We start from the raw sequence: 19,688 nt of genomic DNA, 5'->3' as shown, positions 1-19,688 counted from the left end.
AGAAGAAAAATCTTTCATTTCATGTAGTATCAGTTTTAGTGCCAAAAATATAATAAAAAATCCTGCAACATTCTTCTCTTTATCATCATCTTCTTTACAGGCTTCATGAACCTCATCTAAAAGGTGCTCTAGGTAAAAAGTATTATCATTTTGATGAATACCAGCCTTTTGACATGAGGTAGAAGTCTTTTATTCTCTGACAATGTCCCTGCCAAGCTAAGTAGAAGATGCAGGAAGAAGGCTTTGGGGAAACCCTGATGCTGATGAATCAGAGCTCCCTGCTGAGAAGCAGCCTGATGATACCTACCATCTAAACAGTCTAGTACTTTTTCAGCGGGTATAAGAATCCAGTTTGCCTTTTTGTAAGGTTTTTAAAAAGGCTAAAGGCTGAACTTGACTCTTCACAGAAGGAATGAAATCTGTTTCCCATGTATGACTCTTTCTTCCAGTATTTTCACTCTTAAACCTTTGAGCACATATTTTTTTTGTTGCCTTGTCTAAGGGATAATGCAGCAAACTGCCATCATGCATTACCAGTTGTGGCAGGTGGGGTAGCAAAGATGCAGACATCACATTCTCAGAAGCTGGGGACCTACAAAGCTCATCAAGAGTACATGGATGTCCAAAAGTAAAGCAGAAAACTCACTTTTGATTAAGCACTGATGGTGCTGTGTATTTCCAATTAACTGGAAATATGGTAAAGATCACTCCGTCCTTAGTTTTGGATTATCTTTTTGCATTGCATGGACATTGATGACATCCAGGACAGTGGAGAAGAAATGACAGTATTGGAAAATATTAGTCAATATGTTAAAACAACAACAACAAAAACCCAAAGCACCATTTAGTTTGATTTTTCAATTTGATTTTTGGTTAGTTACATTTTTTATTCTGTTCAGCTCTATCCCTATCTAAAATTAAGTGCAGCAGCTGTTTATGACAGATTATTTGTATGAATGTAGAGCCTGGAAGCCTTTACATCAGACTGGGGATTCACTATGCCAGGCACTAAATAGACTTACTTTCCTATTAGGAAAACCTTAAATGTAAAATATAGCCAACAAGAAAACCAGTTTCCATCCTACATGTGCATTGTCTTTACATATTGTTACCAGATAACACAAATAACAAGGTGTTATTTATTTTTCCCTGTGATAAGTGAGAGGTTGTCCCAGCCCAAAAGGTTTGCATTCTAAACAGATGTCAAACTGTGATAAGGGAAGAAGAGATACAAGAAACTGAAATGAACTTTCCAAAATATCAAAACATCCCTGCAACATAGGACAGGTTCCCTATCAAAAATAGGTGGAAAAATTACTTTTCCGCGCACTGGTGATTGGAAATAACTAAACTTCTGGTCAACCAGAAATAACTGTTTTTAAAAAGTCAGAAAAACAGATCTGTCCCCATGCCTGTCTTCATGTCCAATACTCTTTTGTCTGGCCTCAGTGCCCGGGGTTCAGATTGCCTCCTGGTAGAGTTTAATGTCATTTCAAGAAATGGGGTATTTCCCTGGGCCTGTCAAGCAGAGTGCATATTAGGGTTTGTTATTAAATATTTTGGCTGCCCTGCCTGTGTTGTTTTATCCCCAGTTCGGTAACTTGTCGCGTATACTGTATTATTACTCACTTTAAAGCACACAACAAGATCAAGCCTTGAAAGAACAGTTTCTTTCTGGAAAGTGGGGAAATTGGCAGGAGGAGTCACTTCTGCTTTCAGAGGCAACTGCAGAAGCAGATGCTGAGTGCATATTGTGCAAGGATATCGAAGCAAAAGCAATTGGAAGAGAAACTAATACAGAGATCACACATAATCTGCAGAATTTAAGCAGCAAGATACATATACTGCCCAGCTACTGCTCATAACACAAACTGAAGCAGACAAGGTGGAGGAAGAAAGAGAGCAAGCTGAATACTTTAATTGCTTCATGTAAAGAAAGCTTGCTATATAGGTGCCAAAACTGTGGATATTTAGAAAGTAGAAAATTGATTACAAAAAGATAAGAGTGTGCTAGCTTAAAAAAGGCAACTTGGATACAAATGAAACAGAGGAATCATTGGTATGAAATTGTTCGTCATGGTGTGGAAGAGAATTTGCACAAGGTAATGAATCAAAACTTCAAAGTCAAGGACAACAACAAGGAAAGAAGAGACCAATTTCAGCCATCAAGAAAAGCTCATTAGAAGAGCTTGACTATATACACGAGAATTTTTAAATCTGAGGGTTTTGGCTTAGTGAGAACTTGGGTGGCTGCACTTCAAAGAATTATTAGATCTTCTAAAAGGTTCGGGTGCAGTCACTGTGTCTATGCTTCTGCTTTTCCTCTCATTATCAATACTATGAAGCACAAACAACTCCGTCCATGACAAAAGAGAAATACCTGACCCAATATTTGGTGTATCACTGGTATGCCTGAGAAGGAAAGGTACGTTCTTCTGGTTTAATTTAGCTGGTAGGACTCCTGCAAAAGAACGATGCTAACCTCAGCTCCTGGGGGAGGCAGCAGCTCGTACCAGCAGTTACACCACCTCAGCACTTTCGGCTATATGTTTACTACAACGTGTTGTCTGTGATGGTATTAACTGGGTTTCTATTACCTAGAACGATGCACACAACCTCACATCTAGGAAAATAACTGCAAATACCTGTTCTGAATATGCCCATTCCACTTTTTGCAGCTTCCCGGAAGGAAGCACAGAAGACCAACCCTGGGACGGTCCCTCTAACCAAACCTCTTGTCTTAAATCAGCATCTGTGTCCAGTGGGAAATCCCAAAGTTGCCAAGTGTGGAATAGGTTGGAGAGCCTTGGGCAAACTTCAGGCAAAATATTCAGATATGGGTGAAATTGGGTTGTTCTACATGGGAACATGAGAATAGCTAGGGAGGATCTATGTATTAATTAAGTCTCAGAGTCCAGACTTAAGGCCTCACATAATAAGTGGTGGTAAAATGTTTGCCCACATTGCCCACAAAGTATTTTCCTTGAAAAAAAAAAAAAATCTTTAAAGTCCTTATTTCCACACACCCCCCATAATCCTTAAATTCTAATTAAAAGCATCAATGTTTAAATACTGCAAGAGTAACAAATATAAAATGTCTTGCTGTGATTAAGTTACAGGTGTAGCAAAGCCTAATAACCTTGTAAATGTAAGAGTGAGAAAAATTCAGCCAAATATTATAAAATATTTTCCTCATAGTTTATAATAATCCTTCTAGAAGTTTGAAATCTGTTTGCTTACCAAATATTCATTAGCTAATATTTGTATAGTACTTTGAAAATGTAAAGCACTAAATATGTGTTAATTATAATTACTTATTATTATCAAACTCTTTCTTCTCTTTGTTCTATGTGACTGTGTCTATGAGGAGGCACAGAGGTTGCTGTCCTGGATGCATCTTTGCCTCTTATAGCACTGAATTAAAAGCATTAGTTTCCTGGGGAAAAAAAAAAAAAACAAAAAAACAAACAAAAAAAAAAAAAAAAAACCAAAAAAAACCCAAAACCACACAGCACAGGCTTGCAGAGGGATGGGAGAGGTAGCAAAGACATAGAGAGTATCAGCATCACTGGGGCTTTTTGTTATATTTGTGCTTACTAGCCTTATCCAATGCTGTAGATATATCATGCTCTGTCTGGAAGACAGGAGTTAGGATTAATGCCATGTTTTCTAAAGAACAAATAACAGCCTTTCGAAAGGCTGTTTAGATGCCTATTTCCACCCCAGTCCCAGTGGGAAGGATGCTGGGTGAGGTGGGAGTGGGAGCAGAGCCCCGCTTGGTGATGGCAGCCTCCACCAGCAACGACTCTTGAGAGCTCATTGTCCTGCTCGTCGCTAACACCTTCCCTACACAAACAGCAGATTGCATTGCAGCTGTCTTTTTGATATCATATAGAGAGGAAAAAAAAAGGAAAATTAAAAAAGAAAAAAAAAAAAATCCCTTTCTGCTAATGTTGGAGTCCTTTTCAGATTGCTTGGCAATGACATACGTGGGCCTGTGTGGCTCATCCTCCTCCTCCTCTCTTTGCTAGCCCTGCTCAAGGCAGCTGTTTCTGCAGACCTTATTTCTTCTTCAGTCTCTATTTCCCCAAGTGATTCAGTGTTTTGCTCCCACTATCTAAAATTAAACTTCCCCAATACCCTCGTCTGGCAGCCCCGATCCAGGCTGCTGCCAGCACCACACACTCCGCCGCTCCTTCCTTCCCAGGGGCTTAACTCCACCGCTTTTTGCTTTCTGTGTGCTTTTCCTGGCACGAGTTTAATGAACTAAATGCCATGTTTTTAATTTGAACATGCATATACGCACTTAAAGAAGAGGCCAAACTGACAGCACTGGATAAGGAAGCTTTCTGCAGGTTTGCAGAATGGAGAGAGGATGGAGAGCTTTTCCCACATGCCAGGCAAGCTGCTGGAAACCTCAGCAGATTTACCTTCCCCACATTCAGGTGCAGCCAGTGTCACTCTGCTGCTAGAACATCACGGTAGTTTTGGGAGGAGGAAGGGGTTTTCTGGGTTTTCCTTGCCTGTAAAGGATAGCTTGCAGTTCTTAGAATGTTAAACAGATCTCCTCTGTGCATGCATCTGTACAGTGCTTGCTTTCTGTCTTGTCTAGCACCGAGTGACACAAGAGCAATACTTTCTATAAATAACTTCCAAAAAGAGCTACTAATTATTAATGCAGAGAATTCCGAAAGAGAAAGAAAACAGCGTTTCACAGCAAGAACTTTTAATGAGAGTGCCATTAAGGCAATCAGTCTGCAAACCACAAAGTGAATTGTAAGGCAACCTTTCAATTTCTTTCCTCTCCGCTGAAATTACAACTGCCTGTTTGGGTGTATCTCCCCTGACGTTGGTCCATCACTGCCCAGGTGAACCAGAAGGATGGTGCCAGCTTCTGGCCAGCTGGCAGCGTGGGAGAGGGGTTTTTTTGGATGGCACCTTTGCCTCGTGCTTTGGGAGCCCCGGCAGACCTGGCAAGTGTGGGCTTAGAATTTGGCCCCATGTAGAGGCTTGAAGGTGAGACCAGTGGAGAACCCTCAAACCTTCACCAGATGCTGTGAACATGCCAGCCAGCTTTACAGCTCCACCAGGATCACGTTGGTGGCTTTGGAGCCAACAGCACTCTAGACCGAAGGCGATGCGGTGCTGGGGTAAGCGCTGAGCACCCGGGATGAGACCACAAAGCAAAAGGAGCTCACCTGAGCGCAGGGAGTAACTCCACCGCACAGAGAACCTCAACATTCCGACGTGCAACTCTAAAGTGCCTTCTTGTAAACCGTAAAACTGTTCAGAACAATTATATTACCAGCAAATACTTTTTGTGGAAACCCAGTGAAAACACATCTGTCCAAAAAAAAAAAAAAAAAAAAAAAAAAGGTGTAGAAATTTGTTGTATAATCAACATCTGATTTCTACTATTTTACGGTGTTAAATATTTGTATTCAGTGTATTTTTCATTAAGTATTTGTATCTTTTCAATGAAAGCAGTGATTTATCAAGATTAGTTTTAAGCACAGTAATACTTTTAAAGTCGTGTTAAGTTATGGTCCCATCACCTTTAAGGATTTAACATCCATAACATGTGCAGAGGTAAAAATCTATTTATGACATTAACTCAAGATTGAGAAGAAAATAAAAGGGAGATTGTGGGAAAAATAAACTATACACACACAGACTGGCATTACATGAAATTAAATAATATGAGTGCATGGTATTTTGATAGTCAGTCTGGGGTGTTTTACAGTAGCTTTCCAACCAAGATAGAATTTCCAAATGAGGAAATAGGAAATGGCTTTGTGTCCTATATACTTTAAAGGTTTAAACACTTCATTTGCAAGACACAAGTTATTACTCTATTATCTTGTAAGTGGATGAATACTGGATGTTTTGCAAGACAAAAGGTCCCTCTTGGTTGGTGATTTTTGTCAGTTTTGTAGTTTCTAAATTTCTTTATAATTTCTGATGTTCTTGTGAGACCTTGATGAGTTAAAACAGCTTTCACCGCTTACAGAGTGATTTCTATTATTAATATTTCACAACTGAGGTCTGAGGATTATGAACCTTTTCTCACTGCAGTATTAAACAAATATTTTAAGAAGTGTGGTGGTTTTGCCAAACAGAAAGTAAGCTGATGAATGACTTAATCTGACCCAGATGGGGCAAGTTATTAAAATAGAAGTTACGTTTGTTTAGAAGGGAATGATGTAAAAGAGAGTAAATGAACAGAGAAGATCTGGAAAATCCAGAGGGAAGTCTTTTCTTTTAGATAAATATAGTGTAATGGAAAGCAGAAAACCCTTGAATGTTAGCCATAAAACCTGAAAGTGTTCCTTGACAACGACTGAGAAGTCCTGTTTGGAATAAACGAGGCATTAAAATACATAGTGACATGTCAACTCTCCTACGGTTTCTTTTCTTAAGAACTCAGATGTTTCTTCTTTATCCTCTTTAGCAGCTGGATGATGTTTTGCCACGTGGGCGGGTGAGTCCAGAGAAACAAAACTGGCACTGATGTGTGCAGTCCACGTGTGGTTTCTGTCATTCCCAAGACAGCTTTTTGTTGGCAGTGGAGATGCTAGCCTTCTGTCAGAGGCTTCACAGTGTGCTTTTTGACTACTGGACCAATAAGTGTCAGTAATTAAAGGAAAAAGGTCTTGGGAGAAAAAGTCTTGAAGGGGAATTTATAATAGGTAAGAGATACCTGAGAAAGGAAAGTGAAAACAAAAGGCTAGGCAATTTCTTTGCCTTGTAACACATAATACAGAAACACAAAGAAAGACAGCAGGTTGTTTGGATATATTGCCAGAGGAATTGAATATAAATCAAAAAAAAGGAAGTTTTGCTACCAGTGCAACTTTACCTACAGTAAGTTTTGAATTGGTCATCACAGAATATCTTGTGGATAATATAATGTCTTTTTCAAAAGAGCAGTTTTAGCAGAGAAACAGTATGTCAGAGATCCTGCTTATACAGGAAAGGCTAAGAAAATTAATTGCATCCTCACTGCCAATAAGGAAAAAAAAAAAAAGAAGACTTCATAATAACTTAATTAAGTGGTTATAAATAAATTATGAGGAAAGTGAATATGATCAGTCCTCACATTCTTATCACATTGGTACCAAAACTCCAGTGGGAAAAATGTCTTCCATATATGCACCTGAAGCAGTGAAAGGAGAATATGAAAAATTCAGTGCAACTGAATTGAAAGCATTTATCTTTCTGCATGGACCTCTTTACAACTGTTACAGACCTAGCCTCTGTGTTTCCTTCCAAAACTGAAACCCCACTGTAAATGAGCTTTTTGTGTAATCCTCATGGTGAGGGCCAAATTACTCTTGTACTCAAATCAGAATTATCCAAAGAGAAGTAAGAAGCTTCTCATATCCTTGAAGTGAGAGTAAGTTGATATATTATGGATTTTTTTTTTTTCCCCTGAACACCTGTGGTATTTTGATGCTATGTCATGACAAGAAATAGACGTGCCAAGTACACAAAAATAACCATAAATAGCTTAAGTTTAGGGGGAAAAAATGTCATGAAACGCTCTAAAAAAGGAAATACCTCAGTTTTGCAGATAGAAATGATAATCCCAACCATACTGGGAAGTGACTATGTTGTAATGTTATCACAATCACATCGGACAGCTGAGTCCCAAGACTGAAGTTCAGCTGCGTGACACGGGAGAGAGGTGCCAGAAGTTCATCTGGAGAAAAAGCATTTGACCTTGATCTGATTTCACCTATGGGCTCCACCAACTGCTTCCAGTCTAGCCTTGCAACGAGCACTTTTCTACATGGAAACCATGCCCTCACCCTATCCAGACTCCAGATTTGACAGACACGGGCTGAGGAGATTGGGTAGGCCATGGGGGTGGCTCTCCTTTGTGGTGGGTTGGAGAAGACCATCAGCTGGGAAGTCAGACAAAGGAGGCTTTAGGAAGGAATCAGAAAGGTTATCACAGGACATCCCACACCTGAGGGATGAGAGAGAAATCAAATGTGTCCCTCATCCCTGCTGGCAATGGCTCAGCAGCGCGCTGGTTTCTCCATCCGGAGGAGCCATTAACCCTGCACAGATGATGCTTCCTGTCCTTCTTGTAACAGAGTTCAAAGAAACGGTTATAAAACCAGGAGACAGTGCTGAAATGTATTGTTCAGATTAGAGAAATAATATGAAGTGTGCCTATGATCGCAAGAATGGTTTCATCTGCACTTAAAATGAAAAGTTAAAGATACTCAGCTACAGTCTTCAGTTCCCGATTGCAGCAAAAAGCAATTATTGTAACTATGCAACCTTCTTCTCTGGCTGATCTCAGAACTGACCAGTCCAAGTATATTGAGCCTTAGGATAAGAAATTACATGCTTCCTTTGGAAGAGATGAAATACCTCACATGCAGTCATTTTTGTGCTTTTAAAAGTGTTAGTTAACAATTAAAGGAAGCCCATATCTACTTATTTTCTCTATTTCTACAGGATTAAAAAGGTAGCTTGGGGACTCCACATAAAATTCCACTCAGTTGCTCACTGGTATAAAAAAAAAAAAAAAAGAAACTCTATTAATTTATTAAATTTAATCTAAAATTAATGCAGAACAAAGTTGATTTTTCACTAGATGAGGTCCTATTTCTGAAGCCCAGAAGCCTCTAGCAAAAATGAGTAGCTGCATTTCAGCTCATCTTTATTTCATTGAGCTCTGGCTGGACTGTTTTATTGCACTACTTTTAGCTGTATGGACTAGTCCTTACCATTGTACAGTAGTTCTCAACAAAAGTTTGATTTCATAAAGTAAATTGTACTTTCCTGATCTGTCAGCTGACTGTCACGTGCTTTCATCCATACCTCTAGATACCATTTAATTACAGTTTCACTCTTAGGTAAAGAACCAGAAGCAATGAGAAGGTCACTTGCCTTTTGATTTGAAACTACCATCTTTGTCACTATCTCTCAGCTGAATTTTTTGATGAGGCTGTATGTGAGGTCACAGCAAACATGGTGTTTGTAGACAATTGAGGCCTTATACCAGTGATTGCTTGAATAACTTCTTATGGTTGCCATACATTAAGTCCACAGGTGCTACAGCTGAGTTTAGCTGATGGCCTTTTAAGATAATACAAAAAAAAAAAATCCTGTTGTTACCACCACCCACCACCCTACGTGGATAAGGCTGAATCTCATTACATGCACAGACAGGAACACATCCAGTTCTTCCTGGGTCATAATGACAACGTGTTTGCTCCAAAGTATCTGGCCAGGATACTAGAGCAAGACTGGCCACTCAATAATGGAGGAAAAAGTTAATGGGTGGTCTTCATCCCGGCCCTGTGCAGATAATGAAGCTCATATGGCTTTGTTCACATATCACTGTGTGCATTTAGCCCATCTTGTCAGTATGTAAGCTTCCACACTTTCTATGTGCGTGTTGCTGGCAACACAGCAGTCACACAACACCGCCACCCCTGTGATTCACGGGTTTAGTTTGGGTAGCAAGACATTAAAACATTAAGATGTAATACTCTAGAAAGAGTTAACTGATTTCTTCAGCACGAGGAGAAATAAAGCGTACATGTGAGATGGACATAGAGCTAGGAGAATGAAAAGAAAAACACATGTGGAAACTCTAGGCATTTTTTTCCTAATTACTATAAATCAATTATTTGCTCTTGTAAGCTTGAGCAGCCCAATAACACATTTGCCTTTACTGAACCTTGCTCCTTGTACTTCATGCAGTTGCATAAATCAGGGTGTATTTTCCTACTTTGATTCTCAGTCGGTCATAGATAAGTGTAAAGCAGTAAAATTTGAAAGGTCTTTTACAAAACAAGTACGCTTGCTGCTCTTCAGCTACCACAGCACTTGCCTGAAATGACCTGCTGAGGTGGCCACACAGTAGTTTTCCAGATGTGGTTCTCAAAAAAGCAGATGTATTTCCAGTAGGTTATACTCTTTATGAAAGTGGTTTATACCTTGCTTGGAAAATTCTTGAGTGTCTACAAATGTTAAAAGGTTGAAAACACTGATTTTGATAACAATGACTCTACAAACCAGCCAATAGTGGTGGAACCCAAACATCTCTGCAGAAAATGTATTAGACACATGTCTAGTTGGGATAATCGTGTTGTTCAAGGCCTTGGCTCTTTGATCATCACCAGTGTAATTTCTATGAAAAAAAAAAAGACAAGCTGTCACTCACTGACATCTAGAAATGCACATTTAGGGGCCTAGAAAGCAATAGGACAGTGGAAAGGGAAGAAAAATTAGCCTTTCTGCAATACTATGTATTATTTATACAGATGCTAAAAGTAAAAGTTCTGGAAGTGTACAATATACTTAATTTAAAAAAAAAAAAAAAAAATTGTATCCTCATACCTGAATGAAAAATATAATTTTATAATTGATTAGAGAACACAGGGGCTTGTGAACATTACAGATATCAGCTGAATCAAGACTACTTCAGTTAAAGCTAGTGAGTCACATGAACAATAGACCTATCTATGAAAATGATAGTGAATCTGGTTCATCCATTCAGAAACGTAAGCTGTTTTCTTGTTTGTTAGTTGTTGTTTTGTGGGGTTTTTTTTGGTTGTTGTTTTTTGGTTTTTTGTTTTTTTAATAGAGTTTAACACACAACACCATTAATACAAGTCTGACTATTACTGCATGCTCTAAACAGAGGTGGCTAAACAAGAAGACAGCATCATTCTTAATTGGAAATATAAAGACAGTACTTGCCAGCCTCCACTGTTGCTATCAAGTTATGTTGCTATAAGCCAGCTACACCTCACCCAATTTTTATTCCTCATTGTTTGGGTCAAATTTTTTCCCATGATTACCCAGCATAAGTTGAGAGCAAGTCTATTGACTTCCAAGTCTTGGGCTACATTGGAGCAAGGATCTCCTGCAGCTAAGACCAGATTCTCATTTTCCACAGGCTACACAACCTATTTCTTCCCAAATACCCAATCTGCTCTCATTTCACCGGTAGCTGCCCAGCCACTCACTCTTAGTACAGCTCTAAGGTTTCTGCCAGACAATGGAAACAATGACAGAGAGGGCTAAGTTTGGATTAGTGTATTTTGTCTTGAGCAAATATGTTGAGATGGTCTTTTCCTTTTGGCTGCCCAGCAGATTCCATTTATTTTGCTTTCAGAGACATACTCTGTAAAGACCACAAAAGTAATTTAAGGTTACTGATACTTTTCTTTGTTGCACTGTTACAAAAGGAACGTACTGACATGTGCAAACAAAGAAGGAATAAACTACCTGAGGCTCCCATCACAATGCTGTGCCTCTTTTCCTGCTGCATATTATCTTATTATCTTCACCTTCTCAATTCTATATTTTTGGGCATTCTCATAATTAATCTCTAAACTGAAAAATAAATGGAGAAAATATTGGCAAATTCCAGGGGAATTAATAATACTTACATGAGGTTTCCTTTCACTATTTTCCAAGTATTATGAGCTGACTTAAATACAACTCTTTGTATCAAAGCGGAAAAGAGTGTTATAATCCAAGTAGACCCTTGTCTCCACCTTTTTCATGGGTGACCCCTAAAACTCTTCACATAAAATGATCATTTCATGCTTTTCCACTTGAATGACCACAAAGCAAGCACACACTTTGAGTATTAAAAAAAAAAAAAAAAAAAAAAAGGCAAAAAAAAAAGCTCAGATATGGCACTATTTCCTTAAGTTTGTTTGACTAGCTGACAAACAGTCCTGTTATTATTTTTTCAATGTAACTCCTAAATACTAGTGTAAATAGTAATATTTCTATGGTGTCTCAGTCAGAAACAAAGAGTAAATGAATTAGAAATGGGCTACTATCAAAATATTAAAATTGCAGACCAACCCAGGAACTGTACACATAGATAGTAAGGTAATCCGCTTTCACTAAAGCTCGCAAGCTTGTTCAACCGCACGGATATAAAAATCCATCAGGTGTCACTTCACCTATATTCAAAAAGATTATCTACAGTATTTTTGAAAGGGAAACTAGTTTACTGAATTTAATATAAATAGAGCACAGATTATGTATATGTTTTTGAGATTTTTCACTTAGCTATTGCTGTAATTTTTGCTGTGGTAATAAAAATATAAAATGTGCAAATACCTTGCAAAAATGCTAAATTACCAAGACTAAGAAGAATATCTTATCTCTGCCATCCTATTAAGTATTTGTAGTGATGATAATGTAAACTGGAAGTATATATTTGTCCATCAGGTTGCGACATAAACAAAAAAATTGTATGTAAGTGCTACACAGGCAATTACATGTAGCCTTTGATATACATGCCTTCCACAGATCTGAATTTCTTTATCTGTCTTCCCCTTAATGTTTAACATGGGAAAAGAAAGGGTTTGCTTTAGATGGCATGCACTTATCTGAAAGGTTGTGTTAGGCAGGGATGTAGGCATAAAATGGCTTCCCACCATATTTCCACCCTTTTCGTGGCTGCACTTCAGTGATAGCCAAGATTTCTATAAAATATTTAATAATACCTTACAATTCCATGACACTCCTCAATGACAGACCTAAATGCTCCTTACAAATAACACAGAAGTATTATCATCCCCATTTCACCCATGGGGACTCAGACCAAAAATCTCAGATAGTTATTTATGAACTAATTAGCCTGAGTGAATCATCATGTACAGAAATATATATATATACATACATATATATATTATAAATATTTTGGTTAAAAATTTTCATATTGGTTTTGCACAATACCCAGTCCAGTTTCAGTGGTATCCCTGGGAATTCCTGACTACAGTATGAGCTTTTATTTGGATCCTTATGGTCAAAAGACAACATTGTATAGAACTAATCCATAATACTGCACATGGACAAAGGAAAGCCAACCCTCAAGCCCAAGAGCCTACTGCAGTGGTATCAAATATTGTTTACGAGATGCTTTTTCCTTTACACATCCTACTGTTGCTGAACTGTATTATCACAGTGATGCCTTGAATGCTTAATTTTAGGATGCAGGTGTTTCTTTTCAGGAGCTTACTTAATAAGGTTGCTATTCTGAAGATGAAAGTGAGACATGAAACATTTTCCTTTTTTTTTTTTTTTTTTTTTTTTTTTTGTTTGTTTCAGAGTTGCATTTCTCAAGAGATCATCCCATTTGGGAGGTGTCTGATTCACTATAAATGATAGCCCCTTGCTTGAAAGAGAAGCACTCAGGTAAGAAGAAAAAAAAGATTAAGAATAAAGAAGGCATATAAAGAGTAGTTCCTTTTATTTTAATTAATCAGTATAAAAATTTATGTAGAATTTGAAGATTGAAGCAATCTAATGTGCCAGAATTAATAGACACGATCAGATAATTACTCCATTTTAATGAATATTAGAGTAACAAATATTCAGGCCTTGAAGTTCACTTTATTTCTATCATTCTCTTCTAACACTTTAATTTTTGCTGTGTGTAAACTCAGTGAAATGCATTCAAGCACAGAAGGCCGGCGGCTAGATTTGTAATATCACCCAGGTCCTATCTGAAATCTCATAGAAAGCTTAGGTGAGAATTTAAGAGTTACATGAATTTGTGCTCATATCTGCAGAGATGCCAGTTCCACTTTTTATGACAGAGTAAATGTTTGCCTCTGATCCTTAACCACCAAGATATTGCGAATCCTGGCCACTATCCCCCAAGTCACAGGGACACCTGGAGAAACAATATCATAAAAACAATTGCTGCTCTTCCCCTCAAACAGCCCCCTGCTCGACTGTCCCCATAGACATTTCTGCAGGTCAGCTCTTCTCCCTGCTGGCACATCACGGCAAGAGCTCGTAGCTCTTCCCTTTGCCCCGCCACGAAGCTGCACCAAGGCTATATTGGAGGAGCTCTGCATCCACCTTATGCCTGATTCAGCCTGTGCCCCAGGGCTCAGGAGGGGATTCAGTGCAATTTTCCTGGCTATTCTTAAAAAACCTTACCCTGTGTCTTATTAAGGCTCTAATTAGTCTTCTTTACCAGTCCAAAAACTCTTTGCATAATTGTTTTTCAACTCTCAACTCTACATACAAAAGGCCCTATAACGATTTTACAGCACTGAATATTGGTCTGTCTTAATAGATTTCTGGAAATAAAAATTATCTGCAGAAAAAAGATAACATGTATTCTCTCTGTATAACTGTACCATCATTTTCTCCTTTATGAATTTGCATTAGTAATTAACAGTGCTATGTATTTAAACTACTTATTGTATATCTATGGTTACTGAGTTCTGGGTAAGCAGCATCAAGGTTTTATTAACTTATAATTATCAAATTAGTTTTACTTATTTTTTCAGTCAATTTACCACTGAATAATTCATGAATAATATAATAGCTAGGAATAATCTCAGGTACTTTTTGAGCTTTGCTCTGCAGCTGGGTGTCAACCATTGTGATTGCAAAGTGCAGTGATGGTGATAGGAATGTGAATCACAGAATCAGAATATCTTGGATTGAAAGGGAGACATGAAGATCATCAACTCCAACTCCCTTCTCCTTGCAGGACTACCTAAAACTAAACCATACGAACCGCCATGTAGGTACTATGAAATTTCAAAGGAAAAAGGAGAAAGACCTGTTATATCCATTCTAACTTTGTAATTAGAAACTACCCCTTTGATGACTCAAAAATGGAAGAAGCAATGGAAAAATCATGTCATGACACAACATCTAAAATGTAGGATTTAGCATTTCCTACTGCATGACTGGTCTGCACTAGCATATGGTGCTATTGACTTCATTTTGATTATGACCCGATTAAGGTCTGAAATACAGAGATCTTATATCTGTATCACTCCAGTAAGATTCTAGATATTCTGGGGTAGTTTTCCTTTTCCTGCATTTTTTTCATCCTCTGAGACTGAAGAAAGAAAAGGAGAAGGAGGAAAAGGAAATAAAAATGTAGCAGAAATTGGGAAGAGAGGAAGAGAGCCAAAGTCTAGTGCTGTCCTGGTTAAAGTGAGCACAACAGAAAAAAAAATCTTTCCTTCAGCCTTCTTAACATTTGAGCATTTCTTTCAACATTACCTGATACCATATCAATCACACCATCCTATAACGTGGTATAAGGTATAAGCCAAGTTAATTAGCATAAGGGAAATACTAAAGAACTGGTCATTGCATTACTATCAGTCACCCATGTATAAAATCCCATAATCCCTTATACCAGCTTTGACAGATATCATGCCATCCTCATTTTATTAAATTACTTTTAAAAAAAAAAAAAAAAAAAAAAAAGGATGGTGAATGTTAGTGTTTGATGAATGCTTAATTGCACGTGGGTGAGATTTGGCAAGACTAGCGGTGAAATTCCTAGGACAGAGAACAGCTTTCCCACCCCCTTCTTTTTTTTCCTGGGTAGAGTATCAAGCATCAGAATTATGCCAATTCTTTCTGAAAATTATTACAACTGTCTCCCATGACAGCAAGACACAATGGCTCTTGAATAACAACCGTGTAGATAGAAAAAGTAAAGGGGAGGGAAAAGGGTAGAAATTACTGATACTATCTTATCTGGGTGCTAAACATTTACCTCACACAGAGAGAAACCAAAAGGACTTTAAAACTGTAGAACAATTTAGGTGGAAAGGGGCCTCTGGAGGTCACCTGGTCCAACCCCATCACTCCTAGACAGACCAATACTGAAAGGAGCTCTAGTATGGCCATGAACAAGTGGTCTGAATTCTGATCATCTTCAATTACAGGGTTTCCACAACCTCTCTGGGCAACCTGTTCCAGTGTCTGTCTATCCTCAGTGTGAATGTTGTTTTTCCCCCCCTAATATTTAACAAGAATTTCTCTTGCTGTGACTTTTGTTGGCTCCTCTTTGGCTGTGTGCCTCCAAGAAATAAATCTGACCTTGTCTTCTCTAATGTCACTCATTAGGTAGCAGCTTCTGGGCCAAACACAGGTTGCCTTCTGCAATAAGTTCATCAGATCCCTGCTCTGCTCTTAAATTAGTGCAGTTAACAGCTGCCATCAAGGGCAGGTGCCCATTCCTGATGACTGAAAAGTGACCACTGGGTATGCACTGCAGAGTCATTGCAATGCAACTGGCAGGTTTTCTGTTAAAAGGGATGGAAAAGAAGAACAGTTCACGAAGAAGAGATTTTCCCAAATATTAAGTATCAGAGTACTGTGAGAAAAAGAAAAAAATGAAAGAAAAATAAGAAAAAACCCTTTTATGCTTTCAGAAACTTAAATAATTCTCACTGACATTTTTGATTACTATCTCAACTTTTCTTATCTGAACTTTGTACCCTTGAAAAATTCGATAAACCGAGTTTGGCAATTTTATTTCAGCAAGAGGGAGCTTGTGTCATAACACAGTGTTATATAACGATTAAAACCTGGGAAAATACATGGAATCTGGAAAGAGCCCAGATTTCAGCTGCATCCTTGGAGCTTATCTATAACAAACACATAGCTGTAATAAAAATGAACTGTATGGGAATGCATGAGTAAGCTCTTCAGATGTAGCAAACTGACTTGTGAAAAGAGGAAAATACAGTGGTGCTCATGAAACCGTACTTTCTTCTGATCATAACTTTAATGCTTGGTAGAGGAGATGGAAAGCTACTGACACAAATGTATTCCCAGCATTGTAATTTAAATAACACATCTGCACTGCAAGACTGTATCTACATAGACATAACCAGCATCATTGCTTTTCTGTTATCAGTCATAGGGAATGAAAAGGACTGGACTGAAAGCATCATTTATTTTCTTTAAAACTGAAGAATAAGGGGCTATTTATGCTGTAAGAACTATGTAAGAGATGTCTTGGGAAAGAAAGTTGCCTTTGAGCAAAATTCTCATTGAAGTTGATAGCAGATTGTTTTGATTTGAAGAACATTTGTGTTTCGGTGCTCCCTGGCTCTCTCCTGACTGGTCTACTCTACTGGGGGAACTGGGCAATCCTGACCCAAAGGAAGCATGTCTCCACAGCAGAGCACATGCCTTTGTCCTGCTCTCGCAGCTGATCTCATGTGCCAATGCATGATTTTGGTGACTTCTTCAATTATTGTAAACAGGCATTGTCATTTTCTTATTTACTGTGAAACTTTTCAGCCTTGTTTTGTTTGCCTTAATTGTACAGCATAATGCGTTTTCAATTAATAGCTAGGAGTGCCCAAAGCATATGTTGGATGATTCTTACACTTTTATAAATTCAAACAAATAAATAAATACATAATTAAATGCAGAAACAATGACCTGTAGTAAATCTCTTTCATTTACTTATGTGTATGACTGTAGAGGGAGAAGAATCAGACAGCTGTTTTCACATCTTTTCTCTGCATTTAAAAATGCTGTCGCATTTCTTTGACTATTCTAGAAGGTGGATACTAGAAGTTCTGAGAGGGAAATGGAAAGAACAAAGCAGAGATTTGGAAAAACAAAATCCACCAAAACCTCTGAAGCGATGCCCTGCATTATAGTAGAGGAAAGCTACTTCTAATGATCCTTAATAGCACAACATCCCCTCATCATTGAGCATACTTATTTTTATAGTGCCCTGAGGGATGGAGATGCTATTCCAGAGTACTAAATTTTTCTCAACTCTTATTTTAGGAGGTTAATCCAAAATAGCAATCCCTGATCTCACTAAACTGCTACTTGCTCTAGAGTGCCTTGGCTGCCTCAGGAAAAGTTTGCTTTTTGACATCTTCAGGAACACTTCAGTCTTAAGCGTCAGGTAGCCTCAGTTCACACTCATACATGAGTTCTGTCAAAGTACAGCTGTGCAAGGACATCTAACAAGTCTTCATGACCTCAGTGCCCATAGTTTGGATTGCCACTCAACTGGAGCCCACAAGAACCATCTGCCTGTTGCAGACACGGATAATACCCACTGGCTGTGACCAGACCCCTCAGACAGCTCTGTGCACCCACTGCCGAGTGACTGAGTCAGGAGGGACCTCTGGAAGTCAATGCCCAGCTCAAAGCCTTCCTCCAAAACTCACGTACATTAACAGCCTCATAGCCCATCTCATCAACCCCACAACAGCCGCAGGAGGAGGAAGGACCAAACATTTCAACACACCCATAAGGCACTTGAAAATTGCCACTGATCCTTCAGGAGATTTGGCTCAGCTCATGGAAAGGATCTGCAGCAGATCCAGGACTCTCCTATACCATCCAAGTGCTAAAGATGATCTTCCCAGATTCTCCAATGCACTTGTGTGGCAACACATACTTGTAATCAGATGTTCTGCCTTCAGATTTAACCATTTTTATGGACTTCAATACCAGATCACTTGCAAGAATGTTTTTATTGGCTAATTTGGATTATGACAGCTCTAATTAGAGCAGAAGAGTGTTGCTACATTTTCCTTAATTGTGTTCATCCAGATTTCTCACTGCTGCATTGAGCAGGTATGAGAAACAAAGGCACTTACTGTCCCTACCGAGTACAGCCATAAAATTATCTCCAGGGAGCAAGAACAGAGGGACACAGCCTGTAATTAAGAGTGGATAGCACAAACAGAATGTGAATTCCTTTAGAAATTTTTAGGCAAAACAAACCACTTCCTAATCCCCCCCTTCTTGTGCATATTAAGTGTAATAGATTCTTGAAGAAAGGAGAAAGAAGCAAGTCTGATATGCAGTAATTTTATCTGTCACTTCCCATGTTAGCACAGCACAGATAATGAACAATCCAGTATAAGCTCTTTGTAGTACTCAGGGGCATAAGCTAGTGGCATGAGATGCTGCTTGACAAAAAGAAGCTTCACAGGAGAACAAGCAGAAGGCATCCTATCTTCCCACTTGGATTGTACCAGGGCTACAGCAAGGCTGTTCTGTAAGAGTTAGTAAACATATTTGTTAAACTCATGTGGGCTCAGACTGCAACCCTTTGATTTCAGTCTTTTAAGCAAGCACACACAGAGCATTACTTAGATGTGTGCTCCAGTTTTCCTATCCCAACAGACATTTTTGTGAGCAAGAATCATGCTCTTTGTAAGACTTCCCTTTCTTGCAGAAGTAAAAATAAGCAAACAAATGCTAGTGAGCAGCAGCCTTAAGAACACAGGATTTCTATGAACGTTTCTATTGATGAACGGAAGCCTTTACTGACTTGTGGCACGTTCACTTTCATTGTGGAGAAAGGGTCATTGTGTGGCTGCAAACCGATTCTGTCCTGCCCTATGTTTACAACATAATCAGATCCCTAGAATTCCCCTGTGCTTAATTTCCAAGTCCTTTCCTCTTTTTTTTGAGGACATCTCCCAACTAATTCTTTTCCCTTTCTGTTTCTGAGAGGACAAACACTGTAGGAATGAAAAAAAAAAAAAAAAAAAAAAAAAAAAGGGGGAAAAAAAACCCCAAAACAAAACAAAAACACCAAACCCTGAAAAACATTGCCAGGGAGGGGAGGGAAAGCAACATTGCTTGATGGCAGCTGAAGTGGCAGTGGGAGACCAGTCTGACCCTGATGCCAGAGGGCCAGTCATAAACCTGCCTGACCTGGTCCATCAGCACTGGGAGATGCTTCAAGGAGAGAAAGATAAGGAAGAGAACCACAAAGAATGCAAATAAGTGAAGGTTAAGTGAAAGATCAAATCAACATGTTCAGCAGGTGAAAGAAGGGAACATGGGTTTGACACTGGAATTTCAGGTTGACCCAAGCAGCTGAGTTTAGGAGATTTGGTTGAAACTGTGCAGGAGCATGAAGTGGGGAATCA

The sequence above is a fragment of the Tyto alba genome, unplaced genomic scaffold (genome assembly GCF_018691265.1).
Source record: "Tyto alba isolate M040663 unplaced genomic scaffold, T.alba_DEE_v4.0 Super-Scaffold_3, whole genome shotgun sequence".
Classification (NCBI taxonomy): Eukaryota; Metazoa; Chordata; class Aves; order Strigiformes; family Tytonidae; genus Tyto; species Tyto alba.
This window is presented reverse-complemented; position numbering follows the sequence as displayed.